Source organism: Triturus cristatus, chromosome 5_2 (assembly GCF_964204655.1).
Source record: "Triturus cristatus chromosome 5_2, aTriCri1.1, whole genome shotgun sequence".
NCBI lineage: Eukaryota > Metazoa > Chordata > Amphibia > Caudata > Salamandridae > Triturus > Triturus cristatus.
Window position 1 is genome coordinate 863,382,952 of NC_140588.1, and position 18,968 is coordinate 863,401,919.

Genomic DNA, 18,968 nt, shown 5'->3' on the forward strand with positions numbered 1-18,968 from the left:
CGCGAGCAACCACATGGGTAAGTTGGCGAGCCGCAACCATGCAGAAAATCTCGCGAACATGCGGTAAAAAAACTTCGGCATTTTCGCGATATTTCCGCGTGTTTGCGAAAATTTTGAACATTTTCACGTTAATTTGCGAAAGTGGATTTCGCAAATTCCGCCCACCCCTAATAGTCACCTGCGTCGGTTCTCATTGCAGTCAATGGCTAAGCGTATGCACGGCTCAGTCCTGAACTGTGCAATGTGTATGCATAGTCACCCACGTCGGTTGACATTAGTTTTACTTTTTGACAGCTTCCACACACAATTACTTGCCAGGGACTCAGGTGCACACCTACCACACTACAGCATGTGCCACACTGTGTCCCATGGCATGTTAGGCTGCATTACCTGTGTGTTTTGGTGGGCAAAAATTTGGCTGGTTGTGTGGCACTTTTGTGCAGCCACTCCCAGGCTGTGCACGTGTTCATGGGGACAGAATACTTTGTGTGTTGTGCACATTACCACTGTGATGTGCAACTGTAAAGTTATGGTCATGAGTCATGGACACAGTTGCAGGTTGGATATGTCTAGGACATGTCACATACACCCTGAGTCCTGGGTGTGATGGTATGTACATCACAGTGAGACCTATAGCCCCAATTCTGATGTACACCCACAGTCTGTGTGCCTGTTGTGTCTCAGATGTGGATGATCAAATGTGCCCAATGGGGGACAGTCTCAACATCCATGTGGTTTGTGCCTCAACATTGATGGTGTGTGTGTGTCTATGAGACGTCCATGTAGGGCCTGCAGAGACAACAGTGGCCACTATCTGTTGGACACACGGTTGTTTTGTGGCATGTACATGATACTCCATGTTATGCCAGTCTCCATGTGGCAATACAGGGACCCTGGGTATCTTCATGTCAAAGAGCTGTGGTGCCTGGGAGACATCAGGCCTCACTTGTCACTGTGGTGTGTGTTTGCAACGTGACAGCAGTACATAGGTACTGTGACAAAGCCCAATGATTGGCCATTGCACTACATGGAACTCATGTAGACATGTGGACTTGAGATGTGAGGTGATGTGCATGTAGGTGACATATGTGTCCATACCCAACAGCACACATCTCAGTACATTGTGTATTGTCATGATGTATCATGTGATATTTTGCTTGGTCATAGCCACATGGGTGGATGAATCGACAATCTTCCTTTGTTCCTCTCTCTACTGCAGGGCACCAGCTGTCCATAGACCATTCCCAGACCTTGAAACAATGCAGGAACGCGACTGCATCCGACGGTACCGCTTCACCAGGCCACTGATTGAGGAGTTGGCGCAGCAGTTGGCGCCACATCTGCTACCTGGCCGGACATACCCTACAGCACTGACCCCAGAGGTGAAGGTGATGGCAGCCCTGCACTTCTTTGCTACTGGTACCTTCCAGTACACTGTGGCTACTGCTGGTGGTATGTCGCCAACTATGTTCAGTCGTGTGCTACGCGATGTCTTGGAGGGGATGTTGCATTTCCTTGACCTGTACATCAAGTTTCCTAGCCCAGGTCAACTCACTGAAATAAAGGATGCTTTTTATACACTGGGGAGGATGCCGAAGGTCATCGGATCTATTGATGGTACACATGTGGCCCTGGTACCACCACGGGCACATGAGCAGGCATACCGGAACAGGAAACATTTCCACTCCATCAATGCTCTGGTGGTATGTCTTGCAGAGATGTGTATCACACATGTGTGTGCACGTTTCCCCGGTTCTGCGCACGATGACTACATCATGAGGAGTAGTCGCATTGCAACGCTGATGTCACAGATGCCAGAACAGCTTGCCTGGCTTGTCGGTGTGTGCTGACTGTTTACCATTGTGTGTGTTTGGCTATGTTGTAATCCACCCTCTTTCAAGTAAGTGTTCAATTGTTTGTATTTAGGTGACTCGGGATACCCCAACATGCCGTGGTTGCAGACACCCCTCAGGAACCCTGTGACACCAGCAGAGATGCGCTACAATGAGGCACATGGTCGGAGCAGGAGGGTGATTGAGCAGACATTTGGTTTCCTGAAAAGGCGCTTCCGCTACATGGACAAGACTGGAGGGGCCCTCCCATACGACCCTGCAAAGGTGTACAAAATTATCCGTGTATGCTGCATGCTACACAACATGGCAGTGCGGAAGAAGTTGCCTCTCATCCAGGATGACGAGGACCTACCTCCGCCACCTGTGGAGAATCCAGGCCTGGGCCACGATGCCAGTGATGATGATGATGAGGGTGACGTCCGCACACAGCTCATCAACAACTTCTTCACCTGAATGTGAGTTTACAGGGTTGTTATATCAATGTATTGAGTTAGCCTGAAATGTGTTGGGGCTGCTCTGTTGCTGTTTGAGTGTGTCTGTGTGCCACTTGACTGGATGCGTGCAGTGATGTGTCCTTTCAGGTGGTCTGTACTCCACAATAGTGTCGAACTGCTAACTTGTTTCTGTGTAGGTTTATTTTGACATGTTTTGTGCATGTGTATTGCATTTCTCTCCTGTTCTGCTGTGCTTTTGACTGTGTCTTGTGTCTGTCCTTCCCAGGGTACTTTGCCTGTTGTTTGGTCAACAATGACCCCCAACACCCAGAATCCAACACCAGTGTGGAAGTTGTCAATTCCCATGAAGTGATGTGCCACACACCCCTGGACTTCCATTCTCCGACACTTTGTGACCGCGTGTCCACTGTAACGTACAATTACCTTGCAACTATTGTGGAATAAACATGTTGCTGATGTGTAATGAACCTGTGCCATGCTTTGTTAGATGCGTTGTCTGTCTTCCCACATCTGACTGACATTTGCTTACCTCACCTGCGGGATTGTTACCAATAACTGTGGATAGGTGTGGTGTCTGTGCATTCCAATGTATTTCAGGTCAACATCATTGTGTGGGATGAGTTACATGGCCATGGTGAGTATGTGTTGTGGTGCCATAGTGGTGTGTCTCCCTCACATGTGTCACATCACCATGACTCACATAACGGGAATCACATTGTTGTAGTATTTGGCATGCACTGAGTTGTTTAGCAGATCAACATCTCCATGACACATGACAAGTTGGAATCACAACAGAGGCAGGTATACTGTACTGGTGAGTTTATTTACAAACATGTGTGAGGATAGTGCACAGGATGGTGGGTGCTCTACATTGGGTTTTGAATCCAAAGTTTACAGTAGAGTTGGAAGTGTTGGTAGCTGAAATGTCCAGAGTAAAGTCCACAGTCATCTGCTACATTGGACCAACATGAACCCTCCATGTCATGTAGGCGAGTTGTGTTAGATATGACAAGGTGAAGAGTTTGCGCACAAAGAACATTGTCCAGAACAGGTTTAGAGGCCCTGGTGGATGTGTATGGACATCTGCGTCTCACTTGTCCTTCTTCGGACGACCCCTCTTCTTCTTGGGGGGATCCTCAGGTGCAGGCTTCTGCGGTGCAGAGGACTCTCCGCCAGAGTCATCCTCTCTCCCTGTGGCACTGGCAGATGGTGCGGTAACAGATATTGTGGCCACACAGGGAGGTGTGGACATGTTGGTGCTTATCTGGCGGAGGCATTGGAGTATGTCCTGATGCACCGCAGTAAGTGCATCCCACTTTGCCTCCATGCGGGCATGATGGGCAGCCTGCTCCTGTTGAATGTCCTTTAGGATCCCCACTATCTGGCCAAATCCTCCGGTGCTATCCTGGTACGCATCTATGATGTGTGCCAGTTGGGGGTCATCATGCAGTCCAGACTTCTCTGCAAGGCGCGCCCTCTGCCTACCACCCCTCCCAGCACCCCTATCCACACAGGCAAGACCTGCGGCGGCACGCACAGGTGACACTGGGTCCCCGTGGGTGTTGTTGCTGGTGGTGTTGTCCGTAGCATCCTGAGGGTCCTGTGTCCCTGTGCTGTCGGTATTCTGTGGCCTTGGTCTGTCTGTGTTGACTGGGGTGCCCTGTCCGTTGCCAGATGCTGGAGGCGTGGGTGCAAGGGGTGCAGATGTTGGTACTGCTGGTGCTGCATGATGACTCACACCAGAGGTGCCAGGTTGTTGGTCGTCATCCGAAGAGGACAGAGATGGATCCACACCAGAGAGCTGAGGGTCCACCAGAGTCTGGGACAGGGACTCCTCTTCATTTGGTGCTGTGTCCCCAGCACCACCACTACAGGCATCAGTGGTTCACATACATGACATTTTCTAAAGTACGTCAGGATGCGTGCCTGTACACTGCTTTGTCCAAGGTTGTCACGGACAGAGATTGATATTGTTGTGGCACATAGCCCAGGTAAAATGAAACATTTCAATGTGCATGTCGAAGTGTGTACATGCCCAGCTAATGTATAAATTTGGCTGTATATGGCCAGTACTACTCAAGGGCCATCACGTTGCTGACACAGGTGTGTCATCCCCGTACACATTTGAGATTTAACAAGGACATACGTGCAATTCCACTGAGGAGATGTTGTAAGATTGTGGCATGTGTGGTAGCAGATTTTGCTAGTATTTGTGTGTCACATCGGTGTATTGTTCCGACATGCTCACAGTCCGGTATGCCTGTGATCTCTTGTGAGGAAGTGTTTTTTTACAGTGTTACTAGTTCCCATCTCATTTCATATAAATGATGGTGTCACCATTGTTAATGACGCTGGTGCTGAGTTTTGTACATGCATATGTGATTTTACTTGTCAATGTTCTCCATGGTGACATGGATTGGGCAAGGTAGCACTCTGGCATTTCAATGCTCATGACAGTGAGAGCCGGTGGTGTGTGTTTTGCGCTTTGGCTGCTGTTAGTAGCATGTCTCCTCCAATGCAGTCCAGGTTAGAACTTGTGTCTACAGTGTCTATGTCAGTGAGTGGTGTGTTGTGTGAAGGATGCATATGTTTCAGCACGATGTAGGAGTGGAATGCAGCACACAACAGTACCGAGTGTGAATGAGACCATGCTATGGTGTCGACTAGATTGGTGAGTCCATTCCATTCACTGTCAGATGTCCCCTGTCAATGATGTATATGTGAGTTCCTGTGTGTTTAATGCAATGTACTATATATGGCTCTCCACACTTGTCATCTGCAAGACACACCTCCACAGCCAGGCCAGACAGTGAGTTTGAACATATGGTTGAAATGGTTGTGTGTGCGACGTGTTTGGTTTGGCCAGTGCATATATGTGATTTTAAGCCACATCATTTATCAGGCCCATGTGTCAGACATCTTGCCTGGGCATCATCTTTTTGAGTGACTGGTACCACGTGTGGAATGTGTTTTAGCATAGAAGGTGTGTGTATGGCCAGCATCGGTGTTATTTGTTTTCAAGTCAGGACCTCCTTCTCCCCCAGGCCAGTTATTCCATCATGAAGCATGCCAACATTGCAGTGGGTGCAGGTTAACTTTCAGGATGTCAGTCAATGCAGTCATGGTGTTTGTTGGTGCCCAGTTCCCCGCATGGCCTTGTGCTCCCCACAACAGAGCCCAGTGTCAGACATCTTGTCAGTCCATTCCTACTCCCTGTGAGGTGAGCATGGTTCAGTGTGAGCTTTCTGGGCCATGTGGGTGGGTGGGGAATGTCTGTGACTGCAACTCCCATCATGTTCTTGCCACCACCCCTCTTCCCAGCATGCCCATACTTCCTTCCTTTTGACTCTGCTTCCCTGTGAGGGAGTGTGACAGCAATGGCAAGATGGCTGACTGTGCAGTCCTGGTGTTTGTTGGTGCACAGTTACCAGCATGGCCGTGTGCTCCCCACAACAGAGCCCAGTGTCAGACATCTTTTCAGTCCATTCCCACTCCCTGTGCAGTGAGCATGATTCAGTGTGAGCATGCTGGGCAATGTAAGGTGGTGGGGATTGTCTCTGACTGCAACTCCCATCATGCTCTTGGCTACACCCCCCCTTCCCAGCATGCCCATACTTCCTTCCTTTTGACTACTCTGCTTCCCTGTGAGGGGGTGTGACAGCAATGGCAAGATGACTGACTGTGCAGTCCTGGTGTTTGTTGGTGCAAGGTTCCCCGCATGGTCCCTGTGAGGTGAGCATGGTTCAGTGTGAGCTTGCTGGGCCATGTGGGTGTTTGGGGAATGTCTGTGACTGCAACTCCCATCATGGTCTTGGCTGCACCCCCTTCCCAGCATGCCCATACTGCCTTCCTTTTGACTCTGCTTCCCTGTGAGGGAGTGTGACAGCAATGACAAGATGGCTGACTTTGCAGTCCTGGTGTTTGTTGGTGCACAGTTCCCAGCATGGTCTTGTGCTCCCCACAACAGAGCCCAGAGTCAGACATCTTGTCAGTCCATTCCCACTCCCTGTGATGTGAGCATGGTTCAGTGTGAGCTTGCTGGGCCATGTGGGTTGGTGGGGAATGTCTGTGACTGCAACTCCCATCATGCTTTTGGCTACACCCCCTTCCCAGCATGCCCATACTTCCTTTCTTTTGACTCTGCTTCCCTGTGAGGGAGTGTGACAGCAATGGCAAGATGGCTGACGGTGCAGTCCTGGTGTTTGTTGGTGCACAGTTCCCAGCATGGCCTTGTGCTCCCCTCAACAGAGCCCAGTGTCAGACATCTTGTCAGTCCATTCCCACTCCCTGTGATGTGAGCATGGTTCAGTATGAGCTTGCTGGGCCATGTGGGTGGGTGGGAAATATCTGTGACTGCAACTCCCATCATGCTTTTGGCTACACCCCCCTTCCCAGCATGCCCATACTTCCTTTCTTTTGACTCTGCTTCCCTGTGAGGGAGTGTGACAGCAATGGCAAGATGGCTGACTGTGAAGTCCTGGTGTTTGTTTGGCTACAAGTCCAAAGAGAGCCCCTGTGCTTCACGTAGCAGCACCCACTGGGGTGTATCTTTGGGTGATATTTCACTACAGTGTGAGTCAATGCATTCTACCCAGTGAGTTGTGTGGAGTTTGTGTGGAGGGGTGTGTGTGTCTCCACATGCTGGTAAGTATGGTCAGAGCTGTCAGTCCTCCTTCCCACCCGGCCAGACATCCCACCATGAATCGTGCTTCCATTGGAGGGATTGAATGTTGTCTTTCAGGATGTCAGGCAGTGGTGTCCTGCTTCTGATTTGTGCACAACCCCTACCAGGGCCTTGTGCTCCCCACAGCAGGACCCAGTGTCAGCCATCTTGTCAGTCATTTTCCACTCCATGTGATGTGGGCATGGTTCAGAGAGGTTTTCATGGGCCAATTGGGAGGGGGAGCATTATCTGTAACTACAAACCCCAACATGCTTTTGGATACACTCACTTCACCTGCATACCCACTATTCCTTTCTGTCAGTCAGCTGCACGGTGAGTTAGTGTGTTTGTGGTGGCAAACTGTCTGACCGTGTTTATTTGGCTTTGTGCCACTGCCTTGCTCTATTTGTTGGTAGGTTTGTACATGTAATGACACAGTTACAAGTCACTATGAGATAGCAGGAATTGTGTTTCTTTGACGAGCATACACATCTTGGGATGATTATCTATTGGTTACTGTGGCTTTGCTAACGGTGCATGGTTTCACTGTCCCCTTGCCACACAATATTGAGTATGTTGGTTGTGTACTCACCAGGCTCTGGTATGTCTGCTAGACCATGGACGCTCTCTGGTGGGAGGATGTCCCGCCCCTTCTCCTCCCAGGACCTGAAGTATACTGGTTTGGCAGGAGGGCCACCGCCAGTGCGCTGACTCAAGGCGTGATCTTTCTCGATGAGTTTCTTGACCTTCTTGCGCACGTCATACCATCTGTTCTGGATATTGTCCTTTGTGCACAACGTTGGTGCTTGTGCGTTCATCTTGTCCACAATCCTCACCCATATCTTTGTTTTCTGTGACACACGGGTCCTTTGGACCAATGTACCAAACAAATGTGGCTCTACTCTGATGAACTCGTCTACCAGCACTTCTAACTCACTATCTGTGAACTTTGGATTCTTCTTTGGGGCATGGTGATGGGTGGTGGTGGTGAGTGATGCGTGTGTGAGGGGGCAAGTGTGGGTGGGTGAGTGTCGGTTTTGCTAGCTGCATGTGTGGGTGCTTTTGGTGAGGTGCTAATGGTGTGAGAGTTGTGTGATGGGTGAGTTATGAGTGTGTCTGTGGTTGCTGTGTGATGTTGTTTTCTGCTGGCTGTTGTCTTCTATTTGCAAAGGATCATGATAGTGATTGATATCCTTTATATAGGTGCAGTTGTGGGTGTGTCTTTGTTCCAAGTTTTTTTTTATATTTATTGAATTTGTCATTGCTTGTTTGGTCCTTTTTTTGTATTTTTTCCTTTGGGTTTTCTAGGCATGAAGGAGACGTTCTTCTGACCGAGACCGATGCTGATGTTGGCTCGTGCGGGCTTCTCCAGGTCTTTCAAGATGACTTTCTTATGTGTTTCATACGTGTCGGTCGCGGAGATCTCTATTGCTTCAGGTCCCTGTTTTCTGTGCATGTCAGTCATGCGGCTCGGGCTCCGTGCGAGTCGGTCTGGGTTTACACGCATTGCATCGTCCTGCTTGGATTAGACATCGTGGGTACATGTCAGTCGGGTTCATTCCTGGTACGTGGTGGTCAGTGCAAATCACGTCCGTTTTCCGGGCGAATCAAGGTTTTCTCTACGGCTCGGCCGTACGGCTTGTATTCCGTATGTGTCGGTTGTATTTCACACGCGTTGCATTGTACTGCACGGGTCATACGCCGCCGGTCCATGTCGGTCAGTCTCCGTTCCGGGTCCGTGTCGGTCGGTACGTTTTGCGGCCGGAATCGGCCCCTAAATGTAAACTAATTTGGGGCAAGTGTAAGACACTAAAAGGATGTCATTTACTACTCCTACTCCAACCTTTACCAATTTAGGGAAGGTGTTGGGCACTATACGGGTGAGATATTGGGCAATTTGGAGAAGATGCTGGGCACTAAATAAGTGACATTTACTATTCCCACTCCAATCTAACCATATTAGGGGAAGATGTTAGACATTAAAAGGGTGACATTTACAATTCCCTCTTCAATCTAACCATACTGGGGGAAGTGTTGCACACTCAATGAGTGACGTTTACTATTCCTACTCCAATCTAAGCCGATTTGAAGAAGTAGTTGGACACTAAAGAGGTGAAATGTACTTTTTACACTGCAATCTAAAACATTTTATACAAGGTAATACAAATCAAACATATTATATACACATTCAATACTCCATACTTGCACACAATTGTTTAACTATAAATAAACTAAAATGTAATCTAAAAAGCACGAATCAAAAATACAAACCTATTTTTTCATATTTAAAAAACATTAAATATAAAACAATATTTTTATAATTATACATACTTATTATATTTTTTACATTTTTAATACCATTCATACACTTTTAGCCATATAATACAAATTATAATAATAATCCATAATTATTAACCATGAAATAATTAGATATAAAGATATATTTACATTTTTTTAAATTAAATATATTTTTAAACAAAATGTAATTTAAAAATAAAATAAAATATTTGTAGTATATACATTTATTTTTAAAAAAGTTATAAAATGTAAAACGTTTTTTTATAAAATATCCTACTTATTTTACCTTATTAAAATGCATGTTTATATATTTCTTTTTTTTAGAAACATTTTTATGGACACAATATTTTTCAAACCTTTCAATTTTGTAAATTTGTTATGATTAATAAGTATTTCAATTAATAAAACAATTAAAATGTATTGAAAAATATTGTTACAAAATACATTTAAATATTGTAAAATATAAATTCACATATCATTAAAATCTCCCCACCCTTGACCCATAAAAATAATTGTAAAACCATTATTTATAAACATGAATACAACTAAGAATACAATTTTCAACAATATCATACCTAATAAAATAACTTACAAAAAATATAAATAAAAAAAATATCAACATATGGAATCAAACACACTACAATCAACTACATACTAATTATCACTTACACACAATATTACTTACAACATTTTCTAAAATGATATTCTTAACAACAATTTTAAAAACAACACTTAGAACAATATTTGTACCTTCAATATTCCTGACATCCCACTATTCTTTGACAGAATATTTTTGTTTCACATTATTTTTTCCAATATTTTCAAAATACCTTCTTATATGTTCCTTCTTTAAATTATTTATTTACGCTTTCTTCAGCTCTTCTGCTAACATTTGTTGGCCAAGACCCATCTACTCCAACACCCAGGACCTACTCAGACTTTACTATGGTTGACTTTTGTTTCAGAGTTGTGGCCACCGTCGGCAAAACTCTTTGGGGCCGATTCACAGAACTAATCTGAGTTAAAATCCTAAACTTGCTACTTTTGGTTTGCACCGAAGGCATTTAGTAGTAGTAAAGTTAGGACTCCTAACTTTACTACTACTAAGCTAGACAAAATCCTAACTTTACCACTTTCGGTATTCACAAAAGGCATTTAGTAGTAGTTAAGTTAGGAGTTCTAACTTTACTACTACTAAATACCTTCTGTGAATACCAAACCTAGTAAGTTTTAGATTTTATCCCAGATTAGTTCTGTGAATCAGCCCCAGCAAGTTCTTGAATGATTCCAAGTAAATTGCAGTGCTACTTCCTTCCATTACTTCTCCCAATTCCTCAGCTTCTCACCTTAGCAATGCCCTCGTCACAATTATGTCACGTGCTCCTTGTAGTCAGCAAGTTCTTAACTTAATGGGGGAGAGAAGCATGCATTAGCCAGATACGCCAGGAAGTATTGCTGAACGGAAGACAAGTGGGCTTCCTATCACGAACTCTAAGAAACTTTGGATTTTGTCAAAAAAGCTGTGTAGAATTGTTATCTGATGTTTTGACTATTTGTTTTTTCTTTTTGAAGATTTAGTTATGTACATTCAGGTGCCGATTCCGATCCTGTAAAATCCGGGTACAAATGGTCGTACGGAGCGTTTTCTCCGTACGATTCGTACCCAGGAATTCCACCGTACAAACCAGCAAGTACGAATCATACAGAAATACCATTTCCGTACGAATCGTAAAAAACACCGTACGGCTAAAAAATACATACAATTCCGATCCTGGACAGAGTGTACGTGACGTCTGCACGGAGTCAGGCAGCGTTTTACGGACCAGCAAGTACGATTCGTACACACAGCACTCCGCATGGCTATATTTTTACGGGAGCCAAAAAGTGCCGGAAAAGCTAAGTACGCCGCGATGCACGAAAAAAAGGGGGCCCGGTACGCGCCGTACATGCCATCACCCACATCGTACGTGTCATCATGTACAGTGCGTACCCCAACATTGCATATGTATGGACCGTACCCCCAGCCCCCCCGTATGTACACGCCGTACCCCCAGCCCCCCGTATGTACGCACCGGGGGTACGGCACGTACATACGGGGCTGGGGGTATGGCACGTACATACAGGGGTCTGGGGGTACGGCGCGTACATACACGGGGCTGGGGGTACGGTGCGTACATACGTGGCTGGAGGTACGGCGCGTGCATACGGGGGGCTGGGGGTACGGCGTGTACATACGGGGGGCTGGGGGTACGGCACGTACATACGGGGCTGGGGGTACGGCGCGTACATACAGGGGCTGGGGGTACGGTGCATACATACGAGGCTGGGGGTACAGCGCGTACATACAGGGGGGCTGGGGGTACGGCGCTTACATACAGGCTAAGGGTACGGTGCGGATGTACGCGGGAGGGGTGGGAGGCTGGGGGGGGCGTACGACTCGTACCCCGGGCACAAGTGTACCCGGGGTATGGGTCGTGCAAAGCTTGTTCCGTACAGGACGTTTTCCATACGCTTGGGTATTCGGGACGCCGGTACGGATCGGACTTGTGCGCTCGGACTTCAGTTTTACGACTCGTACGTAAAACTGCCCGGGGACGTCTCGTAGACTTTTCCCGAGGTCATTCGTATGTATTTTTCACGTACGAATCGTACTTTGCCTTTTGTACGGGACTTGTAGGATTCGTACGTAAAAAACATACGGATACGAGTCGGATGGTAAATTTTTTTAACGGAACGGAATCGGCACCCCAATATTGTTTTTTCTAAAGTGTATTATATGTTGTATATAGTGTCATTGTCTTTTTTGTACTGCAGATGAAGAGATTAAGATAAGTTGTACATATCTCTGATAAAAAGAAGCACACAAAGTAAAAACATGAGATAAACTCTCTAACAAACTTGAAGAGGCGGATGTTGTGTTATGAAAGCTGGTGTGTATTGATGGCCACGTGGGGATTATAAATTTTGTATTATGTTGTACTGATCCCTCCCCATATGAGTTGGCCTTATTGGATCAAACCCCATTATGTGGATAAAGTATTGCTGGGCACATTGAACTGGCCGGATGGATGCTAGGTGCGAATTGAGCAATGAACTCTACATTTGCTATCCAAAGCTGAATGTAAAATAAACAACTGAGCCACACATTTCGTGGTCAATAATAAGAACCTAAAGTCGTCCAGATCAATGTATGTGGTTGATTTTTCTTCATCTAGCTAGTCCGCATGTCTCTGAGTGAACTCTGATATAATTATCACTTTCAGTACCTTTCGGTGTCATCATTTATGACATTATGAATGTGTAGCAGCGAAGACCTGGAACGAGCACCCAGTCAACATCAGACTCTCCACTACCCTGCACACCTTCAGGAATAGCCTCAAGACCTGGCTTTTGGGCTGACCCAGAGCTATACCGCCCGAGCCTTAAGACCCTCACGGTTGAGTAGCGTGCTTTAAAAGCCCCCTGATTTATTGATTGATGACTAACATACTTCGTCATACGAAGTCTGTCATAAGTCTGTTTGGTTATAAATCAATTATCATTCAAGATCTATAGGGCTCATTATGATGTCGGGCGGACATCAGTCCTGCCAGATGTGTGGGGGTCCCACCAGCCCAATTAAGATGCGCCTGCCATACTGGTGGACGCATCCTAGCCTTCTACCATTGCAGACGGTGGTGCTAGCTGCAGCACCGTCCGCAATGGGAAAAGAGCATGCACAGCATTTACCAGCACCACGTGGCAGGCACCATGCAGTGCCTGCCACTTGGTGCAGGGCACTGCAGGGGGTACCATGGGTACCCCCCCTGAGTGCACCCCCCCACTCCCACCCCAAGGGAGCCCGCAACGGGCCCCCAAAGCTGATCCCTGCCAGCCTTACCACGGCAGCATCGCCGCCATGGAAAGGCCTATACTCACCCACATCCTAATATGGCGGGCGGTGCCTGCTAGGCACCGCCATCATATTAGTGGCCCAGCTCTGCCCGGTAGGCAATCGTGATGATTGCCACTGGTGGAAAAGCGTCGGACAGACCTTGCGTCCGCCGCGATACCCACTGCCATCCTCATATGGCAGTGGGTATTTCTCATTAGGATGGCGTAACAATCGCCACCGCTGGCCCGGCGGTGGCGATCATTTTGCCGTAATGAACCCCTAAATTAGTTTCTCGCTACATATTCACACATTCTATATCACAAACGCAGTTTGGAAGCTTATCTTTTACATTGTTTGTATTTGATTTTTCACATTCGAAACCCAAAAATGCATTGTACGGCTCCTTGGGATTTTCTCATCTAAGGGGATGATTGCGATGTCGGACGGACTCAGGTTCGTCCGACATCAGTCAGGAGCCATAACCGACCGACCTGCTGTCATCGGTTACGGTCCTGCAAGTACAATGCGACTGAACAGGGTTCGGTCGCATTCGTATACTTCACAATGCAAGCATGCATTCCGAGCGGAATGCATGCTTGCAGTGCGAAACGCAGGGGTGTAGTTCATTCCTGCACACTGTGGCCGGCACCCCAAGGTGCCTGCCACCGGGTGCAGGGATCCACAGAGGGGCACCATAGGTGCCCCCAGGCTGCCATTCGGCAGCCTCTCACCCATGGGCGCCCCACTGGAGGCCCCCAATGACAGTTTCCAACTGCCTTTTCATGCCGGAAACACTGGCACGAAAAGGCAGTGAAAAACTGCCATCGTACTCCCTCGGTCACAAAGAGGCAGCCGGGGGAGTACTGAGGGATTTCCGGACGGCAGACAGGCTCTCCGAGCCTGTTGTCCGCAATCCGGAATTTGAGTCGGATTCCTTTCCAATCTAGCCCATCAGAATGGCTCGGTCGGAAAATAATCTGGCCGACACCTTCCGACCGAAATCGGAATCGGCCCGTAAAACGTAAATCAGAACCACAAAACATATTTTTTTTTTTAAACAAATTTTATTGGCAAATTGCACAGAAGACGCAGGGCTCTGTACCCCAGATGCCACTGCCGTATCAATTTATACATTTGTAAGACAGCAACTGACCATTTTATAAAACAAAGCAACCAAAATATTTGACATTAAACATCTGTTAGGATATCTGACCCTCCATCCCCAACTTACCCCCCTGCACCCCCCCGAGTTGCGCAACGACCACTGAGACCAGTCCACCAGTTGATAACTTAGGACTAAAGGAAATTATAGATGAGAAACCAGAACAGAAAAAGAAAAGTGCCAGTCTTAGCACACACACACACCCCAGGCTGTCCCCCACCCCCCTTGTGCCAGGCCCCACCTCCCCATCCATTCGTTCATCTGCTGCGATCGGTGGCTCCGGCCACAAGCCCCTATAGTCCGCCCACCGTTTCCACATTTTGAAGTGCTTATGCGGACATCCCCGGGCCTCAAAAATTGGCCCCATGCAGAAGTCAAGGCCATTTTTCCAAGCCGCCACAGAGGGGGCCTGTGTATGCTATTTCACGTTTCGCCAATGTGAGGCCCAGCTGCATAAGAAGCCGTTTATAAACATTGCCCCCGATCCCTTCCATCACATACAGCAGGGCGAACTGTGGTGTGCGTGGAAGTGTCCACCCTAAAACCTCCGATAGGCAGGAGAATACCCCCCTCCAGAAAAGATCCAGTGATGAACAGTGCCAAACCGTGTGCAGGAATGTGCCCTCTGGTCCGCCACACTGGAGGCACTCCGGGGAGGCAATCAAACCCGCCCGCCACAGTCGAACCCTAGTAAAATATACCCGGTGGAGGTACTAAATTGAATGAGGCGGAGACGCATCGCTATGGCTGCTCCCCGAGGGGCGGCTAGGGCCTCCACCCAAACCCCCCGTAACTTCTCAAGCGTAGGAGCACTGTGAGTGACCAGGGACTGATATATCCACGAGATCTTCTTGGACTCCAGCTCCCTCATGAAGACCTTCGCCTCGAACGGGCTAAACTCGGGTAGAGAGTAAAGTCTCACCAGGCTGGGGGGAAGCGCATGGCGGAGCTGGAGGTACTGATAGAACTGAGACCTGGGCATGCAGAATTCCACCTGTAGATCCCGGAAGGACTTAAGGGACCCATCCCGGATGACATCCCCCAGGGTGGAGATACCAATGGCATCCCATCCCCGGAAGCCCTGCAAGGCCGCTAGACCAGGCAGGTGTCCATTGTGCCACAGAGGAGTTTCTCTAGTGAGGGTATTCCACCACCCCATGCGTCGTAATGACTGCCGCTAAATTTGGAATACTACATTTGTCACCAGTGTAAGGGAACCACGCAGCGTCGCAGCGTAGAGAATCGTGTGAAGAGTGTTAGGCCCCATAAGGTGTCGCCCCAATGCATAGGCCGGGTCCCCCCTGTCCCCATACCTCCACTCATTAAGAACCAACAGATGCGAGGCCTGGTAGTACAATAGAACATCGGAGGTCGCCAGACCTCCACAATAAGTGGAGAGAAAGCAGGTACGCAATGCCGCACGCACCGCCCCCCCAAAGGACCTGCCTCAGCACTGAGTTCACCTGCCGGAACCATCTAGGCGCGATCGGGTACGGGTAATTCTGTAACTGGTATAACAGGCGGGGGGGTGCAACCATTTTGAAGATAGCCAACCTGCCATAAATTGTTAAGGGTATGCGTAACCAGGTCTTAATGTCTGTACGGACGCGCTCCCAGACCAGTGCCATGTTCCGCTCCCAAGATATGGCCGGCACATCTGACAGGAAGACTCCCAGGTATTTGAGGCCTCCCACCACCACCTGTAGCACGGAGGCCCATGTACCCAGTCTCACCCGAGCTCCCAAGACCCACAACGTGGACTTACGGGGGTTTATATACAGCCCGGTCGTGTCCCCGAAAATGTGCATGATCTCCAGGATTCGGGGCCCGACCTATCCAACGCAGTTAGAAACAGGAGGACATCGTCCGCATACAATGCAATCCTGTCGGAGAGGCCCGGAGCTCACTCAAATCCCGTAAGCTGCACGTCAATACACACCCAGGCCACCAATAGTTCCATGGCTAGGGCGAATAAATATGGCGACAAGGGGCACCCCTGTCTGGTGCCACGCCGGATAGGGAAGCTGGACGACACCGCTCCTGCCACCCGCACTGACGCTGTCAGGTCGGTATACAGGAGCATAAGATACGACATAAAACGGGGGCCAAAATTAAGTCTACGTAGGAGGGAAAACAGGTATACCCAGCTCAGGGAATCAAATGCCCTGCCCTGTCCATGTCTGCCAGTAGGAGTGCAGCCGGCTCTCCAGTCTGTCGGACTGCTGCCAACACTACATGTGCCCGCCTTATGTTGTGCCGCGTCACCCTCCGAGGCATGAACCCGGTCTGGTCTGGGTGTACCAAGGCCGAAATATGGGGCAAGAGGCGGTTAGCCAGTGCTTTAGCCAAAACAATGGCCTCCACATTAAGAAGAGAGATGGGGTGGTAAAAGGCGTGCTGCTCCGGGGGCCGACCAGGCTCATGAAACACCACCACCTCTGCATGCCTCCAGTCTGGGGGGAGCTGACCGGCCTCCCTAGCCTCCTCCACTGCCACTTGGTAATATGAGGCCAACTGTAGATTGTACCGGCGAAAAAACTGACTGGGGAACCCATTGGGTCCAGCCGCCTTCCCCAAGTTGAGCTCTTCCAGGGCCTTACCCAGTTCCTCCTCTGACAGGGTGAGTTCCAGCTGTAGATGTGTCTCATCCGATACCGCTCTGGGCGGGAGGTCCGCAATGAACTTATCGACCGTAGCCTCCGGCAAGCACTCCCGAGGGGCGTATAGATTTGCATAATAGGTGGCGAAGCTCTCCGCTATAGCCTTAGGGTCTAGTATTGTCACCCGACCCTCATCCCGCACACCCGGAAGGGCCTGGGAATGAAAAGCCCCCTGGCAGAGCCAATGTAACATCTTACTCGACTTGTCACCCCATTGACAGATTCTGCTACGCGTTGCCAGCCAGACTTGACAAACCTCATCCATTAAGAGAGAGGCATAGGACTGCTGTGCCAGGAGTAGCTGTCGCACCACCGGCCCATCACCTGCCTCCCGACTCCAGCGCTCAAGTGCTTCTACCTCCACCTCAGCCCGGACCAATTCCTCCCGCCGTTTCCTATGTGCTGCCACGCACCATGCTATGTCCACCCCAGGTAGAGTGGGTTTCAGTGCTTCCCAAAGTGTCACGGCACTGGAGACCGACCCCACATTGGCGATAAAGTAGTTTGCGATCGCCTCCCTCATGTGCCTCTCGTATTTAGCATTCTGCAAGTTCCATACTGAAAGTTGCCAACGGAAGGGTTGCCTACCCCTGCCCAGCTGCAGCTCAACGGACACCGGAGAGTGGTCCGATAAACCCCGAGGAAGAATCCCCACGGCCACTACACTCGTTGCCGTCGCCCGGGGGACAAAAACATAGTCTATCCTAGAGAATGACTTATGGACCGCCGAGAGGCACGTAAACTCCCTCCTGTCACTATGAGTGTGTCGCCAGGTGTCTACCCAATCAAGGCTTGTAACCAGCGAGTGCAATTTCGTGGGATGATTTCCACCCAGGCCCCCACCAGCCCTGCTTCTGTCCCTGCCTATATCCACCACATCATTCCAATCTCCACCCACCACAGAAGCCACGTCTGGCATGTCAGCCCACAGGGAGAGTAGCCGCTCCACTAACGACCACTGCAGAGGGGGGGGCGTAAACACAGCCCAACACAATAGGGTCCTCCCTAATCGTGCCCCGGAGAAATAGATACCGCCCATGCGTATCCAACCATTGTTGCGCATGCATGTATGGGACCCTGCAGTGTTTCCCTGGAACCCTGCATGCACCTAGTGTGAAAAACCTGTTGGAAGCCATAGCACTGCAGGCACAGGTCCTTGGAGCCCAGCAAATGGGTTTCCTGCAAAAAGAGAATGTCAGCTCCAGCCCTCTTAGCCTGACGCAGGACAGCCCCTCGCTTAATTTTATCCAGGTCCCCATGCACATTCCAGCTAACAATGCGGATGGTGCCCAGGGACACCTGAACATCTACTGCCCCACTAGCCATTGGGTAACAAGCAGTGGTGCAACACGGATAGGAGGTCCCGACAATGTGTGTGCGTGTCGTGGTGAACCCAGTACCTAAGCATAACTAATATCCCTAACTAAACTCCTTCCCCTTAACAAATCCCCCACCCCAAAAACGCTGAAGTACCTGTCGTGGCGGGGTTGGCGCCAAGCCCCCAACAGGGGGGCACGGGCCGCCCTCGCCAATGGATCACCAACATACCACCCATGTCACCCAGGCCCACCCCTCACAAGCACTAGACAGGTGGGGATACAGCCCTCCTAGGGGCTCCCTCAATACAGCTTAAATCAAACAGTAATACAGTCCAGTTAGAGGAACATCTCGGCACAATCTTATTCATGAAGATTAGGGATCCAGTGGCCGATTTGGGAAGGAGGGACCCCCCGGGAGGAAGCTCCACAAGACAAAGAGCGCCTCTGGGCCCGAGATCTTCTGTGCCCCCTCCGGCACTGTCCTCGGGAATTTTTGGACGGCCCCTCACTCAAAGATGAATCGGATTGCTGCCAAGGTGGCGTATGCACCCGCACCCGCACAGTTTCATCTGTCCACTTGAACACCACCTCCGGTCGTGAACGAGCCCCCACCTGTGGTTTCTGAATGAGTGCTCTATGGTCCCGCTCCACGACAAAGCACCGGGACATGACATCCAGAGGAAG